A 10,511-nucleotide genomic window follows, 5' to 3' on the forward strand; every position below is an offset into this window, starting at 1 on the left:
AGTATGTCGAAAAAAGTGATAAAAAATGCCATAGTATAGTATGTCAAAAAAAGTGATAAAAAGGCCATAATATAGTATGTTGAAAAAAGTGATAAAAAGGCCATAGTATAGTATGTCGAAACAAGTGATAAAAAGGAAATAGTATTGTATGTTGAAACAATTGATAAAAAGGCCATTGTATAGTATGTTGAAACAAGTGATAAAAAGGCCATAGTATAGTATGTCGAAAAAAAACAATAGTATAGTATTTCAAAAAAAGGGATAAAAAGGCCATAGTATAGTATGTCAAAAAAAGCCATAGTATAGTATGTCGAAAAAAGGGATAAAAGGCCATAATATAGTATGTCGAAACAAGTGATAAAAAATGCAATACTATAGTATGTCGAAAAAAGTGAGAAAAAGGCCATAGTATAGTATGTTGAAACAAGTGATAAAAAGGCCATAGTATAGTATGTCGAAAAAAAGCAATAGTATAGTATTTCAAAAAAAGGGATAAAAAGGCCATAGTATAGTATGTTGAACAAAGCCATATTATAGTATAGTATGAAAAAAGTGAGAAAAATGCCATAGTATAGTATGTCAAAAAAAGCCATAGTATAGTATGTCGAAAAAAGGGATAAAAAGGCCATAATATAGTATGTCGAAACAAGTGATAAAAAATGCCATAGTATAGTATGTCGAAAAAAGTGAGAAAAAGGCCATAGTATAGTATGTTGAAACAAGTGATAAAAAGGCCATAGTATAGTATGTCGAAACAAGTGATAAAAAGGAAATAGTATTGTATGTTGAAAAAATTGATAAAAAGGCCATTGTATAGTATGTTGAAACAAGTGATAAAAAGGCCATAGTATAGTATGTCGAAAAAAAACAATAGTATAGTATTTCAAAAAAAGGGATAAAAAGGCCATAGTATAGTATGTAAAAAAAGCAAAAAAAGCCATAGTATAGTATGTCGAAAAAAGGGATAAAAAATGCAATAGTATAGTATGTCGAAAAAAGTGAGAAAAAGGCCATAGTATAGTATGTTGAAACAAGTGATAAAAAGGCCATAGTATAGTATGTCGAAAAAAAACAATAGTATAGTATTTCAAAAAAAGGGATAAAAAGGCCATATTATAGTATGTTGAACAAAGCCATATTATAGTATGTCGAAAAAAGTGAGAAAAATGCCATAGTATAGTATGTCAAAAAAAGCCATAGTATTGTATGCCCAAAAAAGAGATGAAAAGGTCCTAGTATAGTATGTCAAAAAAAGTCATAGAATAGTATGTCGAAATGAGGGATAAGAAGGCCATAGTATAGTATGTCGAAATAAGGGATAAAAAGGCCATAGTTTAGTATGTCGAAACAAGTGATAAAAAGGAAATAGTATTGTATGTCGAAACAATTGATAAAAAGGCCATAGTATAGTATGTCGAAAAAAGCCATAGTATAGTATGTTGAAACAAGTGAGAAAAAGGCCACAGTATAGTATGTTGAAACAAGTGATAAAAAGGAAATAGTATTGTATGTTGAAACAATTGATAAAAAGGCCATAGTATAGCATGTCGAAAAAAGCCATAGTATAGTATGTCGAAACAAGTGAGAAAAAGGCCAAAGTATAGTATGTCGAAACAAGTGAGAAAAAGGCCATAGTATAGTATGTCGAAAAAAGCCATAGTATAGTATGTCCAAAAAAGAGATGAAAAGGTCCTAGTATAGTATTTTTAAAAAAGTCATAGAATAGTATGTCGAAATGAGGGATAAGAAGGCCATAGTATAGTATGTCGAAAAAAGCCATAGTATAGTATGTCGAAACAAGTGAGAAAAAGGCCACAGTATAGTATGTCGAAACAAGTGATAAAAAGGCCATAGTATAGTATGTCGAAACAAGTGATAAAAAGGAAATAGTATTGTATGTTGAAAAAATTGATAAAAAGGCCATAGTATAGCATGTCGAAAAAAGCCATAGTATAGTATGTCGAAACAAGTGAGAAAAAGGCCATAGTATAGTATGTCGAAACAAGTGATAAAAAGGCCATAGTATAGTATGTCGAAAAAAGCCATAGTATAGTATGTCCAAAAAAGAGATGAAAAGGTCCTAGTATAGTATGTTTAAAAAGTCATAGAATAGTATGTCGAAATGAGGGATAAGAAGGCCATAGTATAGTATGTCGAAAAAAGGGATAAAAAGGCCATAGTATAGTATGTCGAAACAAGTGATAAAAAGGAAATAGTATTGTATTTCAAAACAATTGATAAAAAGGCCATAGTATAGTATGTTGAAACAAGTGATAAAAAGGCCATAGTATAGCATGTTGAAAAAAGCCATAGTATAGTATGTCGAAAAAGGGATAAAAAGGCCGTAGTACAGTATGATGAAACAAGTGATAAAAAGGCCATAGTATAGTATGTCGAAAAAAGCCATAGTATAATATGTCCAAAAAAGGGATAAAGAGGCCATAGTATAGTATGTCAAAATAAGGGATGAAAAAGGCCATAGAATAGTATGTCGAAATGAGGGATAAAAAGGCCATAGTATAGTATGTCAAAACAAGTGATAAAAAGGCCATAGTATAGTATGTCGAAAAAAGTGATAAAAAGGCCATAGTATAGTATGTGAAACAAGTGATAAAAAGGTCATAGGTATAAGATAAAAGGCCATAGTATAGTATGTCAAAAAAAGTGATAAAAAGGCCATAGTATAGTATGTCGAAAAAAGTGATAAAAAAGACCATAGTATAGTATGTCGAAATGAGGGATAAGAAGGCCATAGTATAGTATTTTGAAAAAAGTGATAAAAAAGGCCATAGTATAGTATGTCGAAAAAAGGGATAAAAAGGCCATAGTATAGTATGTTGAAAAAAAACAATAGTATAGTATTTCAAAAAAGGGATAAAAAGGCCATAGTATAGTATGTTGAAAAAAAAAAAGCCATAGTATAGTATGTCAAAAAAGGATAAAAAGGCCATAGTATAGTATGTCAAAAAAAAAGTGAAAAAAAGGCCATAGTATAGTATGTCGAAAAAAAGGAGAAAAAGGCCATAGTATAGTATGTCGAAAAAAGGGATAAAAAGGCCATAGTATAGTATGTCGAAAAAAGGGAAAAAAAAGGCCATAGTATAGTATGTTGAAAAAGGGATAAAAAGGCCATAGTATAGTATGTCGAAAAAAGGGATAAAAAGGCCATAGTATAGTATGTCGAAACAAGTGATAAAAAGGCCATAGTATAGTATGTCGAAAAAAGGGATAAAAAGGCCATAGTATAGTATGTCCAAACAATTGATAAAAAGGCCATAGTATAGTATGTCGAAAAAAGGGATAAAAAGGCCATAATATAGTATGTCGAAACCAGTGATAAAAAAGCCATAGTATAGTATGTCGAAACAAGTGATAAAAAGGCCATAGAATAGAATGTCAAAAAAATGCCATAGTATAGTATGTCGAAATAAGGGATAAGAAGGCCATAGTATAGTATGTCAAAACAAGTGAGAAAAAGGCCATAGTATAGTATGTCGAAACAAGTGATAATAAGGCCATAGAATAGAATGTCAAAAAATGCCATAGTATAGTATGTCAAAAAAAGGAATAAAAAGGCCATAGTATAGTATGTCGAAACAAGTGATAAAAAAGCCATAGTATAGTATGTCAATAACAAATGAAGCTGCTTTGTTGAAAGCAATACTGCAATACTTTCGTCTCTCGTCTTAGTATAGTATGTTGAAAAAAAATCATAATATAGTATGTCAAATAAGTATTTAAAAAGTCATAGTATAGCATGTCAAAGAAGGTCATAAAGTCATGGTATAGTATGTTGAAAAAAGATATAGTATAGTACATTGAAAAAAGTCATATTTTTATACTTTATTATATAAAAAATAAAGTCACAACAACGTCATAGCATTGTATGTCAACAATTTTTTAAAGATTCAAAATCCTTTATTAATACCACATTGGAAAAATTCACATTGTTGCTGTTACGAGTGACACTGGCGTGAACCCAAACGCAGACAGAGTCAGAGTGATAGTTTGTCCAGGTTTTCAGAAAGGGGAAGCAATTCCAGGTTTTTAGAGGGGTTCCAAGCAGGAGTATCTGTGCTTTCCGGGTGTGTGTGTTCAGTCTGTTTGTAGTGATGTCCAGTAGTAGCGAGCGGGAATGGTGGATGGCAGGAGTGAAGTGGTAGCCGGAGTCAGGTTCCAAAGAACTGTAGCACAAGAATAAACACATCAGGACAGGCAAAAACAAAAAGAGCAATTAAAGATGTGAGTAGCGATGGACGGGCCCTCGCGCCTCTGCGCGTGTCGGGGTTACCGGTGGACACCGCTCCTTGCGACCGTGCATTTGCGCGGCACTCAGACACCGCAAATCGTCAACAATGAAAAGGGAACTCCACGCCTAGTTAAACGATATCTCACACAAGATTCTACGTCATACAGTTCATTAGCTGTGAAAAGGGGCGTGGCTAAAGCATAGGTGGTGGTTCAAACCATCACCAATGAAGAAGGAACTCTCTGCTGAGTTCAATGATACCTCACACAAGGATCTACTTCAAACGGGTAATTAGTTATAAAAGGGGGCCTGGCTTCAATATAGGGGGCGGGCCAAACCATCACCAATGAAGAAGGAACTCTTTGCTGAGTTCAATGATACCTCACACAATACTCTACCTTAGATAGGTCAGCATTTATAAAGGGGGCGTGGCTTAAACATAGGGGGAGGGCCAAACCATCACCAATGAAGAAGGAAGTCTCTGCTGAGTTCAATGATACCTTACTCAAGGGTCTACATCAAACGGGTCATTAGTTATAAAAGGGGGCGTGGCTAAAGCTTGGGGGGGTGAGTCTAACATCACCAATGAAGAATGAATACAACCCACAATGATACCCCACACAAGGGTATACCTTAAACGGTTTAAATGTTATGAAAGGGGGCGTGGCTTAAGCATAGGGGGCAGGACAAACCATCACCAATGAATAAGGAACTCTCTGCTGAGTTCAATGACACCTCACAGAAGACTCTACCTGAAACGGTTAAAATGTTATGAAAGGGGGCGTGGCCTGATTAAGTGGGTGTGGTCATATTATAGGAGGTGGCTCAGTATCACATGTAGACCACACATTATAAGTTTCATGTAAATCGGATGATGTTTGTCATAAACGGCAGATTTCCTGTTGCCAGCGGGGGGCGCTATGACCAAAAGTCAATTTTGGCCTGTAGGTGTCTTCAGGCCTGGACCCTTGTCAATCGTGAGAAATTTCGGGCAGATACGACAACGTACACTCAAGTTACAACAACTTCTTTGTTCATCGCTAAAAACTCAAAATGGCCGCCACGCCACGCCCACACATGAAATCCCTAGGAGGAGTTTGTTAAAGTATAGCACCTTGACTTTTAGGCCTACTCCCTGTTGCCACTAGGGGGCGCTATGACTTTAAGTAAATATCGGCCTTTATCTGTCCTCAGGGTTGGACTCTTATGAATCCTGAAAAGTTTCGAGCCAGTTGAACAACGTACACTCGAGTTACACCCACTTCCTGTTTCGGCGGTGAAACGCACAAAATTTCCGCCACGCACTATAACGAAAAGTTTTTTTTTTAACAACTTTTCATCTTTAACGTCTTAAGATGGCACAGACCGAGTTTGAAGTTGATCGGATGAAATCTCTAGGAGGAGTTCGTTAAAGTACGACATGTGGAAATGGCCAAAATCGCACTAATTTCGAACATTCAATTAAAAATGGCGGACTTCCTGTTGGGTTTAGGGTATGGCTCTAATTAAGTTTTTTGTACATGTTGACATGTTACGTATGTGTACCAAGTTAAACGCACGTTAAACGCACTGCAGGGGCTCAATTTTTTTTTTACTTTCTAGGGGGCGCTAGCGAGCCATTTTTGTGCGCCTATTCCCGAAACCCTTAAAATACGTAAATTTTCACCAGACTTGATGCGACCGCCAAATTTGGTGAGTTTTGAAAATAATAATGAGAATTCCTTCAGTTTCAATAGGGCCTTCGCCGCTGTCGGTGCTCTCAGCGGATAATAACTAGCGGGTTGGGTCAGGTTGGGTCTAGACTATGATCTGACGAAGAGTGGCAGGTTGACCGGGTATTAGAAGCAGAGGTGAACCCTGACTCAAGCACACCAGGCTTCACTCCTGCAATTACAAACAGAGGGGAGGGGGGAAAGGAGAGACAGAAAGCTACCTGGCAGTAGCAGGCCTAACAGCATATTCCACCCAGGGAAGCATGGAGCTCCATGACACAGGGTTGGACCCCGTGACGCAGAGGACAGGCTGGTACAGAAGGGGATCCCTGGCAGAGACAATATCAGTGGGCAGACCATGAGAGCGGAATACATATTCAACCAGAATGTCAGCGGTTTCTCTGGCAGTGGGCAGTTTAGGTAGGGCCAGAAAATGAGCAAATTTAGAAAAACTGATCAATTACAGTAAGTATGAGGGTCTTTCCAGAGGAGGGGGGGAAGTCCAGTGACAAAATCCAATGCAATGTGGGACCAAGGACGGCTGGGTATCAGCAGGGGTCGTAGATGACCAGCACTGGCCTGGGTGGAATTCTTACTCTGTGCACCTACCATACAAGCAGCGATGAAGGCACGCGTGTCCACCTCCATCCTGGACCACCAGAACCGCCGGCGCAGAAAATCCAAGGTCCGAGTAACCCCAGGGTGACAGGTAAGGGGAAATGAGGGAGCCCACTAAAGAACCTGAGAGCGAACAGACTCAGGAACAAACAACCGGTTAGGGGGACCGTTCCCTGGGTCAGCTTGCAGGTTTTGGGTCTGTCTAACAATCCCTTCGATGTCACATGTGATGGCAGCAATACTGCAGGTGGAGGGCAAGATGGTTTCTGGGTTTCTACCAGTGGCCCCGAGCTCCGACTCTAGCGCCCCGTTTCCTGTCGGTGGACTCGCCGACTCCTTATCCTATTGCCTTGTTGCCTGTTTGTATTCCTGTTGCCTTGTTGACGGACCTTGGCCCAGCTGACCCTTCGCATGGCTCCAGCCCATCTAACCTGGCTCCAGCCCAGCTATCCCTTCAGCTGCCCGGCCTGCCCAGCCGCCAGAGGGTATAATCCTTTGTCGGCCTCCAGAGGGAGTCAGCCATCGTAGATCTGCCTGGCCTCCAGAGGGTCTTCGCCTTCGCCGTCCAGCTCTGTTTCCAGAGGGTATCTCTGTCATGTCTTTGTCTCTTGTTGGATTATTGCGTACTGTTTGCTGTTGTGTTCCCTGTTGTGAATTTCCTTGACGTGTGGATTATTACTCCAAGTAAGTGTTTTCCTGTCTGTAATAAATCCCTTTGAACTGCATTTGGGTCCAAGCTTTGCCTACATTCACCTCAGCCATGACAGAAATATGACCCGGCAGAGACTATTGGCAGTTGTGGGCTGCTTTGTAGATAAAATGTAGCTCAAAAGGTCCCCAACCCCAAACCCCCCCCCCACACACACACACACACACACAAGTTAGTATCATCTTTAGGGGGTGGCATGAACGATATACAAATCAAAATAGTCATCAATCCCTTGTAACACCCAAGGTGGAGCACCAACTGAGACATCAGAATGACCCCAGGGCCTAGAAATGCTGTGTCACATGTCCAAGACAGCTGTTGAGAAGATCCAACAACAAATATGGAAGGGTGTTTGTTGATTGAGATCGACAAAACACACCTGGATGCTTACATGGGGCTGTTGCTTCTTGCTGGGGGTTTACAGATCCTCGAATGAGAATACATGGATGGCAAATGATCCACCTATTTGTCCCAAATATCCCTAATAGGAGCAAGTTTGTCATTCACACGGTGAGCAACTCTTGTCTCCCGAATGTGAAGACACATGTGAAGTGACATGGTAGCACGCAATATACTCTGGCATGACTAAGAATCCCATAAGCCTCATTCCAGGATCTGTACACCCCAGCAAGAAGCAACAGTCCCATGTTAGCATCCAGGTGTGTTTTGTCACACCCCATCCAGCAAACACCCTTCCATGTTGGGTTGATGTTCTCAGTTGGTGCTCTGCCTTGGGTGTGATGAGGACATTAAATGTTATTATTTTTAATTTAAAGAACTTATTTTAAAGCTCTGGGTCATTTGGACCCTCCTCTTCATTAGGTGGGTATTCTTATTTCAAGACTTACCTTCTCCTAACTTAAATCTATACGGGTCAATTTTGACCTGTAACACCGCAGTATCCTGTCAAAAGAATAGTACGTATAGTAGTCCCCAAAAGTCATAGTATAGTATGTCAAAGTCACAAAAACATATGTTGAAAAAAATCTAGTATAGCATGTCGAAAAGTCAAAAAGTAATAGTATAGTATGTTGCAAAAATGTGATAAAAAGTCATTGTATAGCATGTCATAAAAATTAATAGTCATAGTATGTCATAAAAACGTCATTAAATAGTATGGGATTAAAAAAAAGTCACATTATAGCATGCCATCAAAAATCTCAAATGTAATAACACAGCATGAATCACAGCCCGCTCATTGGTTGCAACAAAAATGGGAGACCAGATGAATGTTCAAGTGGAAAATAAGCATTTATTTACAACATAATACTATAGAACAGTATTCAAATAACGTAATAATATAGTATGACATAGAATATGTAATTTAAAAAGTTTGACTATTGACCTGCATAGGGTCTGAGACATCCTAAAAATGTTAAAGGTATAGTGGAGGATTTTCTTTTTCCGGGTGGATCATCAAGACTATTGGTCCTCCTAGTTGTCAATCATTCTGGTGATATAGGTTTACGTAAGCCGTCGTACGTGCATGTCCCTAGCTTTCAGGTGTATATGTGTGGTGAGCTTGAGCTACGGTTTCAGCCATTCATTGAAGCATTGAAGCTTTTGGGAGAATATTTCACACGCTGGCCTGCGCTAAAAGCACAGGTTGGGCTTCCCACTGATGCCTCAGTCGTTAAGTTTCTACTCCACAGGTAAAGTTTGGTATGCTATTTGGAGAAATCCATTTAAAATCACTGCTAGTAAAAGTTGATGTAAGCTATGATTAGCGATGCTAGCCCTGGTACAAGTCATGCACCGCGCACACACGGTAAACATCTCAATTTGTGAAAAAGTGCAAATCTTCTTTTGGAAAGTAGGCTTGTATGAGCCATGCCGACAGCAACTTGTAAACAGCGCACTCTCGTGCACACGTTTAATAGGCATTCCCTCTCGGGAGCAGGCAGAGTGTTGCACATGTGCATTTTTTCAAAAAGTACAGAGGGCGGTTCTTTTCTAAAATTTGGGAAAATCCTCCACTATACCTTTAAGAGTTATAAGAAATAATTAAAATGGAAACTGTCTATAGCGATTCTAAACACAATTGACCAACTGTGACTACAGAGAAAAATAATTCCCCTAATATTTTATATTATAGCGCCCCCTTGTGGATCTGAAAAGTTTAAAATGATCTCTTGATCAAGTTTAAAGACACACATCCAGTGGTTGAATGCCACAAGTACAAATATTTACAGTAAGTACAATTATAAAAGGTACTTGTAATTGTAATGCTTCTTTATACTTACATTGCTTTATTTTAAAGGGAAAGAGTACTTTTTATGCGACTACATTTATGACCGTTTTGTTACTTTGCAAATTAAGTTTTACATACAAAACACATTTAGCTGATAATACGTATGCACTTTTACTTAAATAAAAAAATGGGACTTTTACTCACAATGTAATGAGTATTTTCTACAGTGTGGCATTGTCACATTGTGTGCTTTAAGTCAAGGACCTGAATACTAACCTCCCCTGCAAACACCAATCTAGATATCAATCAGAGATCCAGTATCAAAGTATTTCGGTTCATTTGTAATTATTTGTCAATTTTAAGTCAGTCGACAGTCCCAAAAATAAAGATAATCTGTCCTTCACTGTAACCGATTTCAAATGGTGCTAGAAACAAAAGCAGACTCTGAACACCAAAAGAAATCGGTCAACCTTGGAGAGAGGACAAAGAGCGTGAGATGTTAGAACATCACCACAGACCGATGGTTTGAAGCCCACCGAGTAGTTCTTCAGGGAGTAATACCTTTATCTCCGGGACGCCTCTCGTCTCATGTCACAGCCACGGAAATACACTTCCCACCCCAAGAACACTGATTTCAAATGGTGCTAGATCGATGACAATACTCTAAGCCACCATCTGAAACCAGCTTCCAAGGAGGGTACTCTTGATAAAAGTCATCCTTCTGTGGCGTAAAAAACACCCTTGAATCTAGAAATAATGACATGAACATTATGGTAGCAGAACACAGTGAAACACAATTAGTAAAAGTGGTCGTTAGCTTGGTACAAGACAAAAGTCATTCTCCATTATAATGGAGAATATATGAGCAGAACTCAATCGGCTTCCAAGCGGGGCACTGCTGTCAAAAGGCATCCTCCTGTGGTGTAAAACACTGTTGAATCGAAAAAATTATGAAAAGCAAAAGTTGTTGTACGTTTGGTAATGAAGGCTTAATTGTAGGCCTACCTTTGCTTACTGTTTATGCTTAATAAT

The sequence above is a fragment of the Perca flavescens genome, chromosome 7 (assembly GCF_004354835.1).
Source record: "Perca flavescens isolate YP-PL-M2 chromosome 7, PFLA_1.0, whole genome shotgun sequence".
NCBI lineage: Eukaryota > Metazoa > Chordata > Actinopteri > Perciformes > Percidae > Perca > Perca flavescens.